This window comes from Rutidosis leptorrhynchoides, chromosome 5, assembly GCF_046630445.1.
Source record: "Rutidosis leptorrhynchoides isolate AG116_Rl617_1_P2 chromosome 5, CSIRO_AGI_Rlap_v1, whole genome shotgun sequence".
NCBI lineage: Eukaryota > Viridiplantae > Streptophyta > Magnoliopsida > Asterales > Asteraceae > Rutidosis > Rutidosis leptorrhynchoides.
In genome coordinates, this window is record NC_092337.1 from 412,354,980 (window position 1) to 412,379,566 (window position 24,587).

The 24,587-nt window shown below is 33.5% G+C and overlaps 1 pseudogene; it reads left to right on the forward strand.

Annotated features, from left to right (window-relative positions):
- Positions 1 to 11,324, forward strand: part of LOC139849938 (protein PECTIC ARABINOGALACTAN SYNTHESIS-RELATED-like) — a 110,371-nt pseudogene extending 99,047 nt beyond the window's left edge.
- Positions 11,325 to 24,587: the final 13,263 nt, after the last annotated feature.

The following is a 24,587-nucleotide window of genomic DNA, read 5'->3' on the forward strand; positions in this document are numbered from 1 at the left end:
ACTAAATATTAAAAGTTGCGTCTAAAGGTATTAAAGCTTAAAAGGAATTCTATATCCAAAACGGTAATAACTTAAAAGGCACTAAAATTTTAAAACAGCGTCGCAAAATTCTAAAGCACCTAAATCTTAGTCTAAAGAAAAAGCACTTAAGGGATTTTACGGCAAAGCCTAAGAATTTAGAAATAGAAATAATTATGGCAAAATACTAGACTTAAAACCAATTACGAACGAAAAATACAAATTACGAATTAAACTAATAAAAAGATATGAAATATAAAAATAAAACTTAAAGTTATAAAGATAAAATTTTTATAAAAATATTATTTTTATATTATTTATTTTATAAAAGTATTAACAAAAACTTAATTAAAACTTAAAAACACAATTTAAATTAAAACTAAAACTAATTATTATTTAAACTAAAACCCTAATTAATATTAATTAATAATAATAACCTAACCCTAATCGTACCAGTTTAAGGATCAGAGCTGTCTTTTCAACTCATGCGATCGCATGAGTTGTATGTTATATGTCCATGCGGTCACATGGATCCGGACACCAGGCCAGTTCTTGGGCTGCTACAGTACCTTGGCCCGATTACTATTAATTAATTAAATTTTTTTCTGTTTTATATTTTATAGAAAATAAAATGTAATAAAAACTAAAAAAAATTTACTTATTAGTTTTAATTTTTAATAAAAGAAATAAAAAATATAAACTTTTTAATTTAAACACTTAAAAATATAGAAATATATTTTTCTTTTTATGTTTTTAAATTTTTATATTTAAAACTTTTATATTTTTACAAAAAGTTTAAAAAACTTAATAATTTTTTTTTTATAGCGTTTCGCTTTCGGCGTTGTTGAAGTCCCCGGCAGCGGCGCCAAAAATACTTGATGTGTGCAAGGTAGTATACGAAATAGTTATATTTTTGTTACGAAATACAATTAAATATAATACAATTTTACACAAGTTATTTATTTATTTATAGAGTGGATATACCTAAACCTTGCTACAACACTATAGACAGTGTACCTAATCGTACAGTAGTGTAGTTTTTAGTAAGTCCGGTTCGTTCCGCGGGGAGCTAGCTAAGTTTAACGCTATATTTTTAAACTATATTTGTATAAATATATATATATATATATATATATATATATATATATATATATATATATATATATATATATATATATATATATATATATATATATATATCTATATATATATATAAGTAATATTATTATTATTATTATAAAAGGGGATTTTTACCGTTTAATGACCGGTTTGTCGATTTTATGTCTTAAGTCACAATTAAAACCTAATGTAAAATATTAAAAATAAATATAACTTAATTTAAAGCGTAAAGTAAATGACGATAATTAAAGTACGATAAATTAAAGTGCGATAAATAAAATGACGGTAAATAAAATTGCGATAATTAAAAGTACGATAATTAAAAGTACGATAATTAAAAGTACGATAATAAAAAATGCGATAAGATATAAAATAAAGGAATTATGCTTATTTAAACTTCCGTAATCATGATGTTCGACGTGTTGATTTTAATTTATTACCATGGGTTAATTGTCCTTTGTCCTAGATTATTCGATATGTCCATACGGTTTTGTCCATAATAGTCCATCGGTCATAATTATAAAGTGCGAGGATCTTCGTCAAATTATCCTTATACCCGAAGTCAAATATTCCAACTAATTGGGCATTCGAACTATAACAAGGTCTTAATACTTTGTTTAATGAATACACCAGGTTATCGACTACGTGTAGTCCAAGGTTTTAATACTTTGTTAACAATTACACCAATTACCCTTGAATGTAATCCACCCCTGTTTCAACGAGTCCATTGACTATTAATCCATCCCCGTGTCCGGTAAAATGAACAATTATTGGTATTTATAGATATCCCGCCCACCGTACCCGATTAAGCGTATGTGGTTATTTATAGATACGTCGAATTGTAACCTTTAATATTAAATTAACGAGATATCGTTTAGTTAATATAAAACCCATTAATAGCCCATAGTCTAATTTCCACAAGTGTCGGTCTTTTGTCCAAACCCCAATTATGGTACAAAGCCCAATTACCCCGTCTTTAATATTTAGCCCAACATCATGATTACTTCGATTTAAATAAGCATAATAATAACTTAGCTACGAGACATTAATTTAAAAAGGTTGAACATAACTTACAATGAGTATTAATAGCGTAACGTTACACGGACAGAATTTCAACTTATAAACTTAAAACATTCGCCACTATAACCTTATTATTATTAAACTTAAATTAAAATTAAAATTATAAAATATAAATATAAATATATCGTAGATAGATAGATAGAAAAGGGTGTAAATAAATTGGCCAGAATTCGTGAACTTTATAGGACTTGGCCTGCTACAGTAACTCATGCGACCGCATGGTTTTTGTTCTTCCAGGCCATGCGATCGCATGGCCGCCTTCTACTGGTCACAAAGTGATTAAAACGTGGGCTGCTCGTATTTATTTAATATATAATATAATATATATAATTTTTATATAATTATATATATATTATATTATATTCTTGTGCATAGTTGACTTGTAATTTTAACTCCGTTGCGTCGCGCGTTGATAGTTGGCTCAGGCCCCGATTCTGGATTTTCGAACTTCCTTTCGTACGATTTAATATCTTGTACTTTGCGTTTCGCGGCTTGTACTCTTGTAACTTTTAGACGTTTCTCATCAATAAATTGAACCACTTGGATTGTACTTTGTACTTTTTAGCTTTTTGGTCGTTTACGTCTTCAAATCGTCGAATCTGTCTTTTGTCTTCACCTTTTAATATTTAAACGAATATCACTTGTAAATAGAACAATTGCAACTAAAAGCTTATCTTTCTTGAAAGATAATGCTATGAAATATATGTTCATTTTTTGCATTATCAATAAGCTTATAAGCTTTTATTTTAGACAAAATTTGGAAGACCATAAGCTATAGAAACTTAGATCCAACATAAGTGTTTAAAGTTATAACTAGAAAGTTTAACTTCCATGTTCTTGAACTTACAAAGTTTAAACTTTAGTTTCAAAAAAATGAGATCAAGTTTAACTAGTAATATTTGACCAATATTATACAATCACGAATTTAAAACAAAAAAAATAAAGAAATAAACTAAAGTTACAAGTAACAAGTTCATATTTGTTTAAGAAGATTCAAGCCAAAGCTTGGATCTTAAGAAAATAAACCTTAAGTTTACTAAACATGAACACAAGTAAGATCTTAAAGCTTATGAACTTTAGATCTTTATAATATTTCAAGTGTAGAACCATAAGCTAACAAGCTTAGATCCTTGTTCTTGGTTCCTCATCAAACAAAGGATGGAAGAAGCAAGATTACATGAAGATACAAACTATAAAGCTTGATCTTTAACAACAAACACAAACAAGTATGATGATGATGAAACTTGGCGGTTTTAAAGGAAGGAAGAAGAAGAAGAAAAAAAGAAAGGTTTTACTTACAAGTTAGAGAGAAAAAGTCTAGAGAAAAGAAAGTGTAAGTATGATGTGTGTGTGGAATGGAGTTTACACTTGCATATATGTAACAAAAAAAAAAATTGAACCTCCCTCCCAAGCCTCAAAACCGTCGGCCTTTAGGCTCCAAATGGGGAAGTCAAGGTTCAACTTTCATGTGTGGGAGAGTGGTGTATGCTAGGAAGAGTATAAAGCCAAATACATGGGGAAGGTGGTCATGCATGCTTGCAACATCTTTGTCTCCTCACTTAACTAATTAATCTTGTTTTTAACCTTAATGAATCACTAGCAATAATGGGCTCACTAATTAGTCCATTAAGAAATGTAGGGTGGGCTTTGATAGTCCAAGTCCATTAATATAAGCCCATGTATAAGCATGCAACAACTTAGTAACAAGCCCAAGTAATTAACTACTTACATTAGTTAATTAAGAATAATTAATAATAATTAATTATGAACGTAAATAATATTCGAAATATTATTCGTAAAAAGCACGTGTCGAAAAGACGAGTCGGGACATTGAAATGTCAATTATGGTAACAAGTAAAATGTATAAGAATACATTTAGTACAACGCAAGTATTAATAATAAATATTAATGATATAAGTCGGAAAATTCAGGGTCGTTACATGGTCTACTCAACCTTCGGTTGAAGAATTAGAGAATTTGCTCTCTAATCAATAAGCTTTGGCCAAGCAAATGGCTAAAGGATTTGAAAATGATGGGGTATTATTTTCAAAAGGTAAGAACTTCAAGAAAGGTTCTTCTAGCAAAGAAAAAGAATAAGAGCAAACTAGTTACAAAAGTAACTATGAAAAGAAACCTCCCACATGTTACAAGTGCGGGAAGGTTGGTCACATCAAGAAATATTGTCGTTCTAAAGTCACAAAAGCAAACGTGGCTTGTTCAAGCAACGATGATGATGAAGTCAAATGGGAGCAATGTTTTACCGTTGATACGGTTGTTAAGAAGAATCAATAGATTATTGATTCGGGTTGCTATCATCATGTGACCGGTGATGAAACTCTTCTTCATGACGTTAGAGATCACAATCAAAATCGATTTGTAATCACGACCGACAACTCAACTCATCCGGTTAAAAAGGAAGGTAATGCTATTATTGATGTTAATAATAATACTTTTACTTTGGAAGATGTTTATGTTGTTCCTAAATTGACCAAGAATCTAGTTTCGGTACTTCAAATTACCGAATCTGGAAAATATGTTCTTTTTGGTCCAACGGATGTGAAAGTACTTGAGAATGTCAAGGAGATTGTGGGTGATGTTCTCTTCACGGGAGAAAAGAAAGGTTCTTTGTTTATGTTGTCCGCAGGTGAGGCTTACGTGAAGAAAACAAGTCAAACCGACAACGGAGCTATTTGGCATGCTAGACTAGGCCATGTGGGATATCAAATGTTGCAAAAGATATTCTCACATAAACTAGTTGATGGAATTCCTCAATTAAAGAATGTTCGTGAGGAAGTAATATGTCAAGGATGTCAATATGGAAAGTCACACCGACTTCCATATAAGAAGTCAACAAATCGAAAACAAGGTTTGCTTGACTTGATTCATACGGACTTGATGGGGCCAACAAAAACACCAAGTTATAGCGGTCATTGCTATGTCATGGTATTAATTGATGACTATTCTCGGTTTACTTGGGTGAAATTCCTAAAGGAGAAAAGTGAAGCCTTATCAAAGTTCATAGAATTCAAAGAAGCGGTAGAATCAGAATTTGGGAGAAAGGTAAAAGCTCTTAGGAGTGACAATGGTGGAGAATTCATGTCAAATGATTTCTTTACTTATTGTAAAACAAATGGTATTTCTCACCAAATGACTTGTCCGGATACTCCACAACAAAATGGGGTTTCAGAAAGAAAAATTGCTTACCTTGTTTCAATATGCTTATCTTGGTTACATGACAAAGGGTTGCCTAGGGAGCTATGGGCAGAAGCACTTCAATGTGCTTGTCATGTGTCTAATCGGTTACCATCTTGGCCAGGTACACAAAAATCATCTTTTGAGCTAGCTTATGGTCAAAAGCCAAATGTAAGCTATTTTAGGGTGTTTGGTTCTATTTGTTATGTTCATGTTCCAAAAGCTAACCGAACCAAACTTGACCCAAAAGCTCGAAAGTGTATTTTTGTTGGTTATGATTCTCACAGGAAAGGTTGGAGGTGTATGGATCAAGAAACAAAGAAGTTTACCACTTCAAGAGATGTGGTATTTGATGAAGTGTCTTCTCAATTTTCTGAATCAAGCAAAAATGGTGAAGAAAATAGAGATTGCAAATTTATGTTTCCTAGCTTCGACACTCAAGAAGAAAGTGAGAATGATGGTGTTTCTCAAACTCAAGAAGAGACACCTAGTGAAGAAGTACCAACTCAAGTTAGAAGGTCAACAAGAGAAAAGAGACAACCAAGACATCTAAGTGACTATGAGGTGAACACAGTCACAACTTATTTCTTTTCAGGTGGCTTAACCGAAGAACCAACATGTTATGAAGAAGCTAAAGATTCTCCAGATTGGAGAAAAGCAATGCAAGAGGAGATTGATGCATTGGAAAAGAATGAAACTTGGGAGCTTGTCAAGAAACCAGAAGCATGTAAACCGGTTACTTACAAATGGGTCTACCGTTTGAAGAAGAACTCGGATGGAACCATTAATAGGTTCAAGGCTCGGTTGGTGGCTCGTGGCTTTTGTCAAAGTTATGGGCTTGATTATGAGGAAACTTTTAGCCCCGTGGCTAAAATGGTAACGGTGAGAACAATGATCTCACTAGCGGCTTACAAAAGGTGAAAATTGTGGCAACTTGATGTGAAGAATGCTTTTCTATATGGAGAGCTTGATCGTGAGGTGTTCATGGAACAACCTATTGGGTTCATTTCAAATCAATTTCCAAAATATGAGTGCCGATTGAAGAAAGCTCTTTATGGCTTGAAACAAGCTCCAAGAGCTTGGTATGGTAAGGTTGCACAATACCTTGTCTTTTGTGGTTTTAAGATTTCTGATGCGGATTCTAGTTTGTTTGTAAAGAAAGAATCAGGTTTCCATGTTTTGGTGTTATTATATGTTGATGACATGATTATCACCGGAGGAAACGAGTCAGAAATCTCTCGTTTAAGTGATGATCTTTCGGCTCGTTTTGAAATGAAGAATCTGGGAGAGATTGGATGTTTTCTTGGCTTAGAAGTTGATAAATTAGAAAACGGATACTTTATCTCTCAAAGGGGTTATGCAAGAAGTCTCTTGGAACATTTCAACATGGGGGAGTCAAAGCCTATGACTACTCCAATGGAACCAAACCTCAAAATGAAGAAAGATCAAGGAAAAGAGCTCAAGGATGTGAAGTTATTCCGATAAATGGTTGGAAGTTTCATCTATCTTACCATCACAAGGCCGGAAATTGCTTACTCGGTTGGCATTGTTTCACAATTTATGCAATGTCCAACTAATGTTCATATTGATGCAGCAAAGAGGATTCTTCGTTATGTAAAAGGATCAATAGGCCACGACTTATGGTATAAGAAGTGTGATAATGTTTTGTTAAAAGGTTTCGTGGATGCAGATTGGATGGGAGATGCAAATGATCGCCATTCAACTTCGGGTTACTGTTTTAACATGGGTTACGCTGTTATTTCATGGTGTAGCAAGAAGCAAGATGTTGTTGCTTTGTCTAGCACGGAAGCGGAATACATAGCTGCAACAATGGCGGCTCAAGAATGTATTTGGTTAAGAAGATTGTTTGGTGACATACTTGAAAAAGTAGATTATGTTGTCAAATTGAAATGTGACAACGAAAGTGCAATCAAGCTTGCTTCGAATCCTGTGTTTCATGCCCGTATTAAGCATATAGAAATGAGATATCATTTTATTCGTGAAAAGGTTCTTAGCGGGGAGATCGAGCTAGCAAACGTAAGGACAAATGCTCAAGTAGCCGACATCTTTATTAAAGCTCTAATGAAAATTAAGTTCATGGAATTTCGAGAAGCGTTGGGGATTTTTGATCGAGAGTTTGCACCAAGGGGGAGTGTTAAAATTAGTGCAACATAATCCCTTGATTTATGAGATTTTATAATCCCTTGATTTATGGGATGTTTCCAAATTTTTAGATAAATGCATTTATGATAGTAGTGTAGTTGGCATTTAATATTTTCTAGGTGTAGTTGCCATTTAATGTTTCTTAGGTATAGTTGGTTTGCATTTATTATGCATTAAATATTTCTCTTATATATATATATATATATATATATATATATATATATATATATATATATATATATATATATATATATATATATATATATATAACATTTGAAAATAAGGTAAACCATTTACAATAAACTTCAAAGTTGTACATTCTTTGTTCATATTTTGTTTATTAAACTTCCATTCTAGCAAGTTATTAATTGTCATAATTCTTAGTGATCATTATTCACATTATATTTGCTTATTGGTTCCGTGCAGATCTTCCTGAGGCAAATGAAACAAATGGATACATATTTATTCATGCTGAGGGCGGGCTAAATCAGCAAAGAATTGCTGTATGCTTTCATTCTTTTAAACTTTTCAGTTTAAAGGCTATCAATTGCATATGTTACATATACCTGTCTTTTCAGATGCTGACTGTTACAGTACACTTACCTGTCTTTTCATGTAGATATGCAACGCCGTTGCTGTCGCCAAAATCATGAATGCCACTCTTATTCTGCCAGTGTTAAAACAAGACCTGGAAGGACCAAACGTGAGTTATCTTTACCAGAAACTATATGATGTGTGTGGCTACAATAAACATTTAAGCAACCATAGTCAGTGTTAAAAATGCTTAGCTTTTTCTGGAAGCAAGGTTAAATACATTTATAATGTCTCTATTTATTTATCATCAACATGTGTCATATTCATCTGTTTGTGTTTCAACACTCCAAATATTTAACCTATTCTTGATTCATTTACTTCCTTATTTATGTATATTTGATGTGGATCATTTCATCGACTACTTGAAGGATGATGTGCAGATTGTACGTGATATTCCATCATGGTTTACTGACAAGTCAGAGCTGTTCACAAGCATAAGGTTCTTTCTCTTACTGCAAACACTTAAAACTTGCACTTGAGAGGAATACATAGTTAACATTTCTTTTAAACTGATAGAGTTGAAATAACTGTGCACAATCTGAACATAATAGTTTAGGTTGATATTTACTTTCTAAACTCCAGGGCTATAATTACAAAGTGTTTGCTATAGGATTTCGATTGTGTTTAAACTTTTTCAAATTGCAGTTTCTACCCATTTTTCTTGTAAATGGTCGATTCGGGTATGTTTTATCTATAACGGGTAAAGAAATTACTTTTGAAAGGAAATTGGTCAAATGTATCAAAAGTCTCCCCAAGTGTATTCTTATTGGTTAAAATTTATTTAAAAATCATTGTTGAAATACTCCAATTGTTGCGATCATTTTTTACGAACTAGTGGTTTTTATTAGCACTTAAATTGGGTAAAAGATGTTCTTTGGCAATCCATACAAGAATATAATTTATTTCGAACCGGACCCATTACCCAACCCACCCAATTCACCACCTATGGACACGGCGATGTTGATGCGTATCTAATTCGGTTTACTAAAAAAATCTTGTGTTATTGCATGATAGACGGACAGTAAAGAACTTTCCCAAGTATGCGCCCGCACAATTCTACATTGATAATGTCTTGCCCCGGATCAAAGAGAAGAAGATAATGGCCTTATAGCCGTTTGTAGATCGACTTGGGTATGTATTAGGAGAGTTCATTTTTCATGAATTGTAGTTCATTTGTTTATTCTTAACCTTATATGTGTTTGTTCTTGTCTAGCTATGATAATGTCCCTCAAGAAATAAACAGGCTCAGGTGCAGAGTTAACTATCATGCACTCAAGTTTCTTCCTGAGATTGATGAAATGGCTAATCAGCTTGTAGCAAGGATGAAAAATCGCTCCGGCAGTCCAAGTCCTTTTATGTAAGTGTTTTCAAGTAGTGGCGATTACAACCCATTTTCTTCATTACTTGTGTATGAATTATGTAAGCGTTTTCAAGTTTCTTCAAACATGTTTTTTTCTGTGTAAAGGGTCACGAAGCACCTGCTAAATATTATAACTCGTAGAAACAGTTTATGTACAACAAACGTGGATGAATTACACATTTAAGCCAGAATGGCAAAACTGCAAAACAAGCAAATAAGCTATCCAGATTGATCAAATGTGTTCTAAGTCTCCCAAAATTTATTTGTAATGGATAGTTTAGATTATTGTTGTGTTAAATAGTGTATTGGTTTCTGCAATCCTAAATATGGCACTCATATATTATTAACAATTAAAAATGGTCAAAAGAGTGTTAGTGGTGTGATTGAAATTATGTGCATCGTTATTTTGTAACTTTAAATAACTATAAACTTCAACAGGGCTCTTCATCTTAGATTTGAGAAAGGGATGGTAGGACTATCATTTTGTGACTTTGTGGGGACAAGGGCAGAGAAAGCTTTGATGGGACTGTACAGGTTAAAAGAATGGCCTAGGCGCTTCAAGGTAAGCTGTAAATTGTAGTAAATTTTTGTAATTATAATGTAATTGTATTAATTTCTGGTACTTTTACAATCTAGGGTTCCATATATTGTTGCATATATGCATAAAATTTACCCATTGTAACATTCATTGTTATGATGCAGGATGGCTCACATTTATGGCCACTTGCCCTACAAAAAAGGAAAGAAGGACGATGTCCTCTCGAGCCTGGGGAAGTGGCAGTTATGCTTCGGGCCATGGGTTACCCAAAAGAAACTCAAATATATGTAGCTTCTGGACAGGTCTACGGCGGACAAAACCGAATGGCTCCACTTAGGAACATGTTTCCTAATCTTGTATGGACATCTTTCAATCTTTTAATTGACAGCTTTGTTCAATTTTAACACTTGAGGTGGTAAACTGGGTGGGGTTGGCAGGTTGGGTAACGGGTCATACGGGTACTACGCTGTGCTAGTCAAAAAGGGGGTGACCTGGTTAGGTTGACCCTGAAACACTATTAGTCCAAACTTTCTTTGCTTTATAGAAAGTTATAAACTAATTGAAGTGCTCATAGAGTAATATTTTCGCACAAACTGTTGATTTAATAGTAGTAATAGTTTAGCTTCTTGAATGTATTGATTTTACATATTGTACACATTTAAAAATAAAAATAAAAAATGCAATTTATGCAACTTTAAACCTCTTTGATCTGTTTCTCTCTGAAATTAATGTTTTATTTTACCCATTTGAGGTTAGAGATAAAACATAAACAAAATGACCCATTAATGAGAAATGGGTTCGATTTGCTACTATGATTTTAAAGCAATGCATGATCTTTTGAAAATTAAACTGAACATTATAAGTTTATATTTCAATACATCTGATTGTTAAGGGGTGTTAACAAAGGAGGAATTAACAACAAAAGATGAATTAGACGGTTTTAGAAAACACGTCACAAGCTTGGCTGCTTTAGATTTCTTGGTTTGCTTGAAATCAGATGTATTTGTGTTGACACACGGGGGCAACTTTGCGAAACTAATTATCGGTGCAAGAAGACGGTACATGGGTCACCGACAAAAATCCATAAAACCTGATAAATGCCTGCTTTCCAAATCTTTAGGTGATCCCTACATGGGCTGGGCCACCTTTGTTGAAGATGTTGTCATGACCCATCAGACCCGCACTGGGCTTCCAGAGGCAACGTTCCCCAACTATGACATTTGGGAGAACCCTTTAACACCTTGCATGTGCAAAGCTTGATGCGAATGCCGGGTTCATTTTATAGGTAAGATTATGATCTTTATTGGGTATTCGTTCATCTTCAAGTTCTTAACTACAACCTGAATGCAATATGATAATATATGATAGAACAAGGATAAGAATGGTTGGTAGACGTACGGAGATGCTAATGGCAGGCAAAATAGATAAATTGTGTTATTCTTATTATGTTTCCAGCTCGTTAATTGTGGATTAGTGATGTTTGTGTAAATTAAGATAGGAAATGTAAAAAAGAGATTAGCCTTAAAGTCATCTTTTATTTGAGAGGATTAACTTTGTTGCACCTTTTTATTTGTACTTTGTCCGCAAATACCCTTTTTGTAAGAATGTTAAGATGCTACTATTTGCAAAACGCAAATGATTTTGGACGACTTATGCAAGCATAAAAAACCACCATGCCTTGCATAATCGTTCAAGATCATTCGTTATTGTAAAATACAGTGTTATTTTGCTTTTTTATATGAACTTGTTATTTGTTTATAATGGGTAAACAAATATGATAGCTTAAAGATCAATCACCTGTATTCGTTGTATCTTGACTTTGTTATTTGTTTCTAATGTTGTTGTTCTATGAAAGTAGTTCTATTATGTCAAATTTTGTTGTTCTATGAATGTTTTCAATTTTGTTGGCCTATAATATGTGTCAGTCATTTCGATGTGTACTATTTACTCATTAGTATTAGTATATTAGGAAGAAAAAATATAGTTAATGTGCTGCTTGTACTCTGACCAAGCCAAATTTGACTCGAGTACAAACTAATGGCCCTCACCTTCGATCTAACGATCTCGGTAAGATTTGTGGGGTGGAAGGGGTTGTTGTCGTTGTCTATCTTTTTCTGAGCCTCCAAATAATGATTGTAGATGGGTGAAGTTCGTGAGAACCGAATGTTGATTACCTTCAAATGAAACTCAAGCGCGGTATCTATATTGGTGTGCAATTGGCGGTTACCAATTGCCTACTAACCCATAACTGCCACTTATAGGAATATTTCAGAATCAGGGCAGTTAGGATCCTACGTGTACAATCCACGTACTAGTCCATGTTTGCTTACGTGGACCGAATTTGATGGGAGATTGATGAAGGCCTTTGCATGTGGATATGTCACGCTATGTCTAGCGTAGCGTTACATAAGATTATTAAAGACATTTTCCTTTATACAAATCATCCTTGTGTGACAAGTGTTAGTGTTGTAAAACGCCTCATAAACATATGAACCTAGTAAACTAAATGTCATGTAAAACATGTGACGTACTCTGCTAGACGCATGTCATTATACTATGTACCTTCAAGGCTTCTAGTAAAATAAAATGTTACAGCATTAGCTCACCATCCCCCTAAATACCACAACCGTTATTTTTCAAGAACTCGACTTTGTGCTTTTCCGTTGGACATCTCATCTCCTCCGTCCACAGGCATCTCGCTGATGGTCCGGTGACCCCATCACTTTCTCCTTTTTTGTTTTTTTGGTCCTTATTTCATTTTCATCCCCAGGCCGGTGGCTTCTATGTGGAGCCTCACTTCTCTCTCCTCGGCCATTGTTGCAGGTGACGAATGTGGTGGATCTACCATTTGTGTTCTATTTTGGTGGTTGGTTCAATTGTTTGGGTGTTTTTGCTTCCATGTGAGTCACCGGGTGTTTGGAAGTTTGTTTTCCAACCGACGATGTTGATCGTCGAAGGTTTGCTGGAGTGGTCGATTGTTCACGGTTTGCTGTTTGTATAAGTCAAAGGTTTACGAGGGTTTGTGTTTGGATAGGTTTGGTTCCCCGTCAATTCTGTGCATTTGTTTGTAGTTTGCAACTTAATTGAAAATAGGCTTTTAGATTGACACATTAAGAGTATAGTTTAAAAAGATTGGCACAGTAAAATGTCATAAGTCTTCGCCTTCAATTGGTCAGCGTCGTTTATATTTGGTGGATAGATGTATCAGTGGGTTGTTGGTTAGATTGAATATGTTTCAATGATGGTATTATATATGTATAAAAGATATCAAAGCATGTTTCAGTTGTTGTAACAATCAGGTTGTTTCAGGTAGATTGTAAGATATGTTAGACAATGTTTAAGGTGTAATGTAATCTATAGATAGTGATCGATGTAATCAATAAGCATCACGAGGTTTCATTGTCTAACAAGATCTAGCATTTGTAGCTCAATTAATCCTCGGATCATTTCAATTTATTCAAAGAGAAAAAAAAAAAAAAAACTTCAAATCGAATGGTTGCTTTTCTACCTTTTTCCAAAGATGAAACGAATGTGGTTCATACTTGTTCACGTATTCATCTTCTCTTTGGTAATTGGGGAAAAAAATACGTGAGTAATATTTTGAAAACTCTTTCATGTTTTGAAAAAGCTTCCGGTTACGGGTTAATATGGCCAAAAGTGTACTTTATGGCGTGGGTGTTCCTGTTGAAGAAGTCGAAAAAATGGCAGTGAAATTCGGGTGTGGTGTAGGCAGACTCCCCTTTAGCTATTTAGGAATGTCTATTGGTGACAAAATGCAAAAAACAGAAGCATGGGAAGTGTTGATTGAAAAATTTAATAAAAGGTTATCGGGTTGGAAAACTAGAACGACGTCATTCAGTGGAAGGCTAACGCTCATCAAATCGGTCCTTAGTAGTTTACTCTTGTATTTCTTCTCGTTGTTTCGTGCACCCTCCAACATCATCAATCTTCTTGAAGGTATGCGTCGTAAGTTTTTTTGGGGAGGGGCGGGGGATGATCATAAACTTGCATGGGTTAAATGGAATTTTATTCTTCAATCGTATGGGAAGGGCGGGTTAAACATTGGGTCGTTAAATGCAAAAAACCTCTCTCTTGGGTAAATGGTGGTGGAGATTCAAAGTTGAAAATAATACATTATGGGTAAAGGTAATTAAAAGTATTTATGGGCGGGATGGGGGGTTGGGGGATAACACTAATGTTTCTCATGTTAAGCATCATTCAGTGTGGTGGAACATTATTAAGATCAGGAGCGACTTTCATAAGTTAGGCATCAATGTGGTTAATCTGTTCGAACGAAGAATAGGGGATGGAAGAGACGTCAATTTCTGGGATGAGGTTTGGGTTGGTGAATCGACATTAAAGCAAGATTTTCCGAGGTTATACCGTCTAGAATGTGATGCAAGTGTGCATGTAAATGAAAGAATAAAGGAGGATGATAACGTATGGCATTTTACGTGAAACTGGTCAAGGGAGCTTACGGGTCGACTTCATGGGGCATTATCCAATCTTGAAGCTAGAATTAGAACAATCGGAGGTATGAATGAGGAAGAAAGCACTTGGATCTTCAAACCAAGCGGCAAGGGAATATACTCTTCAAAGTTGGTAGCTTCGTCTATTGATGAACTACTTCTAAAAGGTAATGCATCCTAACCCGAAACGCTACGAAATAACCTTATACCCCAAAAAGTAGGTATTTTCGTGTGGAGGGTTTTGAAAAATAGATTACCGGTTAGAGTAGAGATAGAGAAGCGAGGCATCATCCTTGAATCTTCTCTTTGTCCATTGTGTAACAAGGATAATGAAACAGTGGAACATGCAATCTTCTCATGTGAACAAGCCAAATTGGTTTGGGAGGGGGTATTTAAATGGTGGGAAGTTAACTTGGGGACTAATATGGGGATGGATAACGCTTTTCGTGGTACAAGTATTGGAGGGATATCAAAGTATTCAAAGAAGTTATGGCAAACAATTGAATGAGTGACGGGATATACCATTTGGAAAAATAGAAATTTAAAAGTGTTTTCAAACGACAATTGGGCCACAATCACTAAATGAAGGCCATAGCACACACATCCTCAACTATGTACCATTATCACTAATAGCATGCATAACATCAAATCACATTTAACAAAAATGGTATCACAGTTTCTAAAATATGTCCAGCAATATAAGACAAACAACACATACTAATATGTTATTTTAGAAGAATTAAAATCATAACCTAACATACAAACTTGATTTTTACAATCAATTGTGATTCCCATACACAAAGATAAATGAAAAGATAATCAAAATTTCGAAACTAACACTTCCTAACCTTTATCATGCCTTTTAGTCTTCAGATTTACTGTTGCTTGGATCCAAGAAAATCCCTCCTCATGCTCTCAATAGCATAGTTGTGGCATGCTTTCCTTCAAAGTTAGAAAAAGTCACACTTTCTCAGTCACTCGTTTCAATTTCAAAATTGTAAAAAGAAACTTCGAAGTCAATAGTTAACTCAATTACCAAACCTTCAAATTATATTTTACTAACCCCTGATTTAAGAATTATAGAAAAATCTTTGACAAAGTATGATTACTGTGAGCGAAAGTCAAAAGCATCATCTCCACATGTAATGTCACTTCTTTTAGGTTCTGTAAAACTCACAACAAAGCTACCAATCTGAAATTCAACCAAACGCAATCCTATCAAAATTCAGTTTTATTTCAAGCATTTCGTCAAACAGATAATATGCAAGAATATAAGAGTAAATGAATACTAAATCTCAGTTGACCATTCAATATTTCAATCTTATTCTATGAAGGATGATGTAAAATATATAGAAGAAAACTCATAAACAATAATTATCTGTTTTTAAAGCTTCCCAAGATGCAAAGTCGACAAAGAATGATTTATTTCATTCAACAAAGCCAAAAATAAGTTATTCACATTTAATATGCAGATTGTTCCTATAAGCTCTATGAAATAAACAAATTAAAGTTAATATCTCAAGCTCTATGAAATAAACAAATTAAAGTTAAAATCTTATCAAATGAGTCTATCATCATCTATAGTTTAAAATTTCACGCACATTCACATTGAAAGTAAATGTTACAGTGTGAATTATCATAAAATAAGTATTGGTTTTATACATAAAATCAAATTGAAAACTATGAAACTGCGACACAATCAAAATTACAACTAAATGCAACACGTAACACAATCAAACTCAGTTAATCATAAATGAATATACATACTGCGTTTCTTAATAAAATGAACAGAGACGAAAGTAAAAGTTAACCTTTTTAGGCTTTTAACAAACAGAAAAGCATACCACCATCATGGGACCTTACCATGATACATACTTAATCAACCAAGAAAAATGCAAGTGAAGACATATCATATACGAAAATTATTGAGTTCATTGAGACATAACCACAAACACCTAGTGTGCAAAACCAGCTTAAGAAATTTTCAAACTACCAACACAATCATCATCATAAATATCACTCTACAAATTTAAATCATCTCTTTAAACCTCATGTTAATATAAAAGAAGTTTTCTAATGACAACCCTTAGGGTTGTCTTTAAGAAAAAATTTATGCATTAACTTGTGATACATTTGTTGACTTAGTGGTGGTTATTTCTAGAGAATGAGTAGTTACATTGAATGTACAAACATAATTAACATGTCCAAATATCTTAATAACCCCTAATCAACATCTACCTATAGATTTCCTGGGAAAAGAAATTTGAAAACCAAAAACATGAAATACTAACCTTTATTAAGCGAGAACCTGTTGATGCGAAAGATCCCTAATACACATATATAGACACGGAATCAAGAAGAGAAATACAGAGCGGTAGAATAGAATGGAGAAGATGGAACACTATACAGTCTAGATTTGAAAGATTTAGGGTTTTTTGAGATTTGAAAGCATGCTTACATAGGGTTTATCTAATTTTATTTTATCACGAGTGTATTTTTTTTCCTTTTTTTTTTTTTTTTTTTTTTACTGATTTTGATTTATTTGATAATTAATTAATGTTTTTTTAATTAAATATTATAATGACATCACCAAGATGTCTTGAATTTTTTTCTTTTTTTTTTTTAATTTTTTTTAAAGAAGGAAAAAGGTTATTTATGATGTTATCATTTTAGAAATTTAATAGAAACTATAGAATAGATAGATTCATTCGAGTGGATTAAAAACTGTTCAAATTTGCTAAACATTGAATGGCAACAATGGATACTTCACCCGAGCAATCTAAGCTTTCCTCAAGTCAACGATCTTGATCCGGGTTGAAACATTGTGTATTCGAAATTTTTCAGATTATTCGTATATATATCGAGCTGTATGTAAAGCTTAAAGCTTCAAAACAATGTAAATAATTTATATTTATATATATACTAACAGACAAAATACTATTTCACTATTTACCAATAGTAACCAAGTGTATTTTCATCATTTCACTTTTTTTTTTATTTGTTTTGGTCACAAACGATAAAATAAGCAATTTTCGTAAAAGAACCAACACTTCAATGTTATCAAAAGATGTCGAAAAAAAAAAACTTTTTTACAAAAAAATCAACTAACTTTTTTTTTTCTCTCTTTTCTTCCTCAACGATAAAAGAGGTAATTTTCATAAAATTGACAACCTTTCAATGCTACCAAAAAATGTCGAAAAAGATATTTTCATCATTTCACTTTTTTTTTTTTTTTGGTCCCCAACGATAAAATAATCAATTTTCGTAAAAGAACCAACCCTTCAATGTTACCAAAAGATGTCGAAAAAAAAACTTATTACAAAAAAATCAACTAACTTTTTTTTCTCTCTTTTCTTCCTCAACGATAAAAGAGGCAACTTTCATAAAATGAACAACACTTCAATGCTACCAAAAGATGTCAAAAAATATTTTTTTTTACAATTTTTTTTTTTTTTGTCCCCAACGATAAAATAAGCAACTTTCGTAGAAGAACCAACCCTTTCAATGTTACCAAAAGATGTCGAAAAAAAATAGTTTTTTACAAAAAAATCAACTAACTTTTTTTCTCTTTTCTTCGTCAACGATAAAAGAAGCAACTTTCACAGAAGGAACAACCCTTCAATGTTAGATGTCGAAAAAAAAATTTATAAAATAGATCAAGATTTTTTTTTTAACTCGCATTCAAAACGGAGCACCCGGCGCGAAGCGAGGGCTCCACAACTAGTTGTGATTATTATAATACATAACTTGCTTTCAAAAAAAAAAAATAATAATAATATATGCACTTTGGACTTATTAGAAACTAACCCACTTTAAGAACTATACATAGGTGATTTGTTTAATTGCAGCTAGGGATGGCAATGGATACCCGATCCAGTGGATATCCATCCAATTCACCCGATTATTCGTGGATATGGACGATCTAAATGGATATGGATATGGATGTGGATGAAAAAATTTCATCCATGGATGAAACCGCTTTCACCCGAAATAACTAAATATATAAATTTATCACTCAAATTAGTATTATTTACTCAAATTAGTATCATTTATGTAGTGATATTTCATTAATTATATTCATATTCATCTTTCTTTATATTTTCTCTAAAAACATAACTTTCTTCTTATATTTTATTTTGTTTAAATAATCAAATGTATTTATGGTACTTTGGTGGTTTAAATGTGATTCCATGTAACTAAAAGTAAGCAACTTACATGTCGATATCTTTACACGTTTAATAGGTTATCTATTGAATATTTGTTATATAGATTAGTAAAATGTGACTTTCGGTCGCATAAACTATTAAAATTTTTACTTTTGATCGTATATAGTGAACCACCGCTTATAATTGTTAAAAATAAAATAAATTTAAACGGATATGGATAATTATCCATTAACCCGCTTCACCCGACGGATATGGATATGGATGGATGAAAAGTAAAAAAAATAAATGGATATGGATATGGATACGACCTCACCCGATCCATATCCGATCCATTGCCATCCCTAATTGCAGCAACAACAATAATACTCCGTACTATTTATTTTGATGGATGACGGAATGTGAGGGAGGTAATATTTAGACAGACATAAGACTACCTTACACGTAGGGATGACAATGGATTGGATATGGAATGGGTGATGTCGTATCCACATCCATATTTATTTAGTTTTTGTTCATTCATATCCATATCCGTTTAGTTTCAGGTCATTCATCCATATCCATATCCAGTGAATTAACCGGGTTAATGGATATCCAATTGATATTAAAAAAATGTTATGATATTTTATAATATGCGATTAAAATAAAAATGTAGTATAGCAGAAATAAATATAACACGAAATATTTAAAATTTACCCATAAAAATGTGTAATCTTTGTCAAAAATATAACAAAATTTGTTAAATGTTACTATAACACATGAATTATGAAAAATTAAATATGAAATTTGTAAGTTTATTTTATTAGATATGCGTGTTTTATTGTAATATATTATAGTTATTTCATTATAATGTTGAAAGCAAAATATAAATCTAACGGTAAATGAACTTGTAATAATAAATATGTAAACATATATCTATATTTATGTATTTGTATATGTATTTCTGGTGGTAATGGATATATCCATCCATATCTATATCCATTTATGTTCATCCATATCAGTATCCATATTCATTTAGGTTCGTCCATATCCATTACGTAGCGGGTGGATTGGGTAGATATCCACCGGATCGGATGGTCATTGCCATCCCTACTTACACGAAATAGGGAGACATAAATTGCAAGACTTTAGATGATGTTCCTTGAATCTAATGTCTGATTTGATCAGCAATTGTGTTATCTACATAATTTGCTTTAAGTCAAAGAGTTGTCCTGTAAATTACAATTAACTCAATTATGGAGTAGTACTCATCTTAAGTCAAATATGTCCATCACTCAATTTCACAGTATTAGTTTTACATTAATAATTTAGTTACTCCGTAATAGTTTAATTTAATATTTCTTTTCGTCTCAAAACAAAATTCACATTACAGTTTATACTCGTTTCAAAATAATAATTTTTTCCTTAAAATAATTAAACTAAAAATCCATTTAAGTTTCATTATTCCCTTTCAATAAATGGAAAGTTAGAATTACATTACATAAGAATTGATAAACAGTAAAAGTTACGTAACTTGAATATGTATATATATTAGTTTATTAAATAAAGGGTTCGATAGACATTTTACGAACATATAATAAACTAAAAAAAATATTCTTAGAAAACTTTTTTTTTGGACTGAGGAACTATGATCGGTGTTGAAGGGCCGGTCAAAAATAGCCTAATTACTCTTTGATCGGTGTCGAAGGGTCGGTCAAAAATAGCCTAATTACTCTACTTTAGATAGGGTAAGCAGGATTCGTTCCACGGGAAGTTATGATTAATTAGCAAGCAATTTCAAGATTGGTTTGTTTGTGATTAACTAAAATTAACTAAAGTAAAGACTAGATTAACAATTACTAAGCAAATGTAAACTTTGAGTATTTAAGAGCATAAACAATGAACTAAACGAAAAGGTTGTAATCAATTGAATGAAAGCCTTTATTCCTTAGCAATCCCAATTATGCATGTACTAGTTCAACAATTTCTTATGCTATCAAATTATCAACTAAATCTCATAGACAAGACTTCTTCAGTTTTCCAATGTATAATTATCTTGGGCGCAAGCAATGCTACTTACACACGTTGTCTTTTTCCCTATACTAAATTGTAACTAGGTTGGATTAAGCACAAGATGTTAAATATCAATCACTTGTCTTGCAACAATCAATAACTTTCAAACTTGCATTAAATGATAATTCAAAAGATTCAATGAAATTATAAACCAAAAGACATAAGGATTACAAAATCAAGAATCACATAAGTAAATGAAGAACTAAACATACAATAATTGTTCATGCAAGGAATAAAGTAAAAGAAACTAGCCAAGCATGTTGGTGATGATGATCAAGGTTGCTTCTTGAAGTTGCATGAAGAACACTCCTTGAAACCTAGCTTGAATCTTGATTTGATGATGATTAATGGTGTGTTTTTGTGTGTTTGATGCTCTAAAAACTGATGGAAGATACCTCCAATTCGTAGCCTAGGGTTTCTATTATATAGGGGTGAAGTAGGGTAACCCTCAAGCATTAAATCCCTCAAATCCGGCTCTAAATTCTATCCAAAAATACGCCCAGCCGCAATTTACGCCCAGCCGCAATTTACGCCCAGCCGCAAAAACCAAGCGCCTCCTTATGCCCGTTTCTGACCTGACCAAACTTTTAATTTCAGGCCAGCCGCAATTTACTCTCACCAGCCGCAATTTGCGGCTGGGTACTTTTTTCGCGCCTTTTTCTCGTTTTAATCCTCGTTTTCGTTTTTCGTCTTGACTCATTACCCTTTATAAAAACCTTTTAAAAGAGCCTTTTCAACCTCAAATGCACACATAAAATTCATCTTTTAATATCAAAACACAATCGGTATTTATGAACCGATCAACTCCCCCACACTTATCATTGTTTGTCCTCAAACAATCTCAAACTCAAATCTTCGACTCGAACCTTTAATTGATCTTTTAACAACTGATAAATCTTCGAAAGATTGTATAAAACCGCAACGTCTTGAACTCAATGTGGAACATAAATTCTTGTGACATGGCTCTCACTTAATCAACTTTAACTTCTCGATTATGTGAACATCTCGTCTCGAGCAAATTCTTCAAAAATCTAACAAAACTTTAAACTTGGTGATCTTCAAATAAAACATAAGTCAAGTGAGAGCCATCCGCCATATGAACTAGATAAGAGAACCATATACCGTCAATTCCATATTTTGTTTTAAAGGTTGGTGTGCCAGAGTGTCCGAAGACACCCTTTTTGGTTCTCCCGGTGTTTTAGGATCACGACACTCATCTCATGCCCCAACAACTCCTCCGGTGACTCTCGGAGCAGGGTGGACAATCGACGAAGGGTCGTGGAATTTAAGTCCCACGTGACTTATAATGAGAAATAATTTTTGTGGATTTAGCCCCATCTAGTCTATTTTTAGCGGTATTATACGCCCCAACAAGGCTCTCGTGTAGGAATATTTATCCAGCCCCTATACTGGCTGTTTTATGGATTTGGCTCCATCGAGCTCTCGTTTTGTGGTTTTAGCCCCAAGCATGGCTCTCGTGTAGGAATATTTATCCAGCCCCTATACTGGCTGTTTTACAGCGAACTGCGGGTATGGCTAGTGTCATCCACAGCTAATCCTGGTTTTGAATAGCGACACAGAACAAGTCCAAGCACTAGCATTTGTTCCCGATATCGAAACAAGATGTGTATGAACAGGAAATGACATTTTGTACCTTTCAATTTCGTCAATTCATGGGTAAAAAACTGCACTAAAAGCGCTTTTGAAACATAAATCGGAAGACTTTACTTCCTTTTTGAAAACATCTTGATAACTCAACTAAGAAGACTTTACTTCTTAACTTGACCGCTTTGAAACTTTTTGTTTAATTTAGATGTTTACAACCAACTTTTTCTTAATACCCATTAATACCATGCCACTTCACTTATTCTTTCAACTCTTTTTCACAAGAATCACACTTGGTTTGTTAGAAAATTATGATTAAAAATTTTGTTCAATCGCAATAATCATAATGTTTTAAGCTTCAAACTCAAGTAATGTATCTCAAAAAAGAAAATTTTAATTTTCCCCTCTCCCCCACACTTGAATCATGCTACGCCCTCGTACGCATATGTAGAGTATTATAATATTTATGTGAAAAATAAAAAGGGAAAATCTAACACATTACCGAGATACTCGCAAGTTCACCATCCAATAGTAACCATCGCACATCATTTTGATTCATCATCACACATTCCATTCGATTACGTTTATCCTTCCATTACAACTTAGAAAAGAAAAACAAAAGAAAAACGTAAAATCTAACTAGCCCACTTTCGGAGGGATCCGCTTTAAATCACCCGATTCCCTCGGGTGGACGAGTTTTGTCTCGTGAGGGCTTGCAGTGAACATACCCACAAAGTTCATTTATTTATCTAAAAATAAAAATAAAATAGAAATAAACTAAAAATAAAATAAAGAAAACTTACAAACTCTACACATAGTTTGTGCAGTTTTTATATTCGAGTCGTGCACACGACTCTTTTGTCACTTCAGCTAATTCCAGGACTGTAGAAGGTTCCTCCTTCCCTTACTTTGTGAGAACCTTCACTATCTCTAACTTTCCTCAACTTAGAATCCAACCACACATCATTCTCCTTAGCCACATGCATTAACTCAAACAATTTATCTTTTTCTTTAGGAGACAAGTTAAACACAAGACGGTTGCTCAAACTTTCATCCCCCCTACTCCTAGCATCATGGACCCGTCTATGTAATTTTCTCATGGAACGATCAAGCACCGAGTCATCCACATATTCCTTACACTCACTATCATGCCTCAAAGAACTATGTGGCGGGTTTTCACTATCTCCCCCACACTTAGGCCCTTCAAGATCCTCTAAATTGAAAATCACCTCATAATCAACTCGAGAATTCACCTTTTCATTCTTATTCACTTTGATCTTGTGACCTCCAAACCTCTCAACAAGTTGTTCTACGTTTCTCCCCATTACTTTGACTACTTTTGTATCGGATTCTTCAGACTTTTCAAGTGTATCAACAGACACATTCCCAATACACATAGTCTCCATTTTGTTATCACTGGATACCTGCTCATTTGATTTTCTCATTAATGGTGGTCGGGAAGGCCTAATCGTCTTTGGGGTTACCAAATGTTCATCCTCTTCACATTTAGAAACTTTTTCATCTGCCCCAACAAATGTGGATACTGCCATCACAGTTTCTTTAATCGGTAATGAACAAGTGGTGCTAATTAATGAACTCAGCTTGGTTTCAAGAACTTGACTCAGATTTTTCAATTTCCGCTCAAGATTTTGTATCAACTCTTGTTGACTCATCAAAATTTCTGTATTAGTTCTTATTTGAGATTCCATGAATTCACTTGTCATACCCTCTTCACTAGATTTTCTTACCTCCTCTTTCTCTTTCACATCCGGTGCATACTTTTGAACCTGTTCGTGGTTAGTATCCAACAAAAAACAATCCTGGACATCCGGTGTATGTAATGAATTAAAAATATTAATCCGTGATCTCTTATTACCAAAAGAAATGTCCATAACCCCGGTTCTACAATTGATAAGAGCATCAATTGTGACCAAAAATGGACGACCAAGAATGATCGTCGGTTGGGTCTCCCTAAAAGTGGTCTCCGTGTCCATAACTATAAAATCTACTGGGTAATAAAAGTCTTCCACTTTCACAATCACATTTTCCAACATACCCCGTGGAGTTCTCATTGACCGATCCGCAAGTTGGACGAGAATATCTATATGTTTTAAAGTTCCCAAATCGTATCGGTCAACAAGGTTCGATGGAAGTATGTTAATACTAGCCCCTAAGTCCAACAAAGCCTTTTTGACATTAACATTACCCACCGTAACCGAAATTAATGGTGTCCC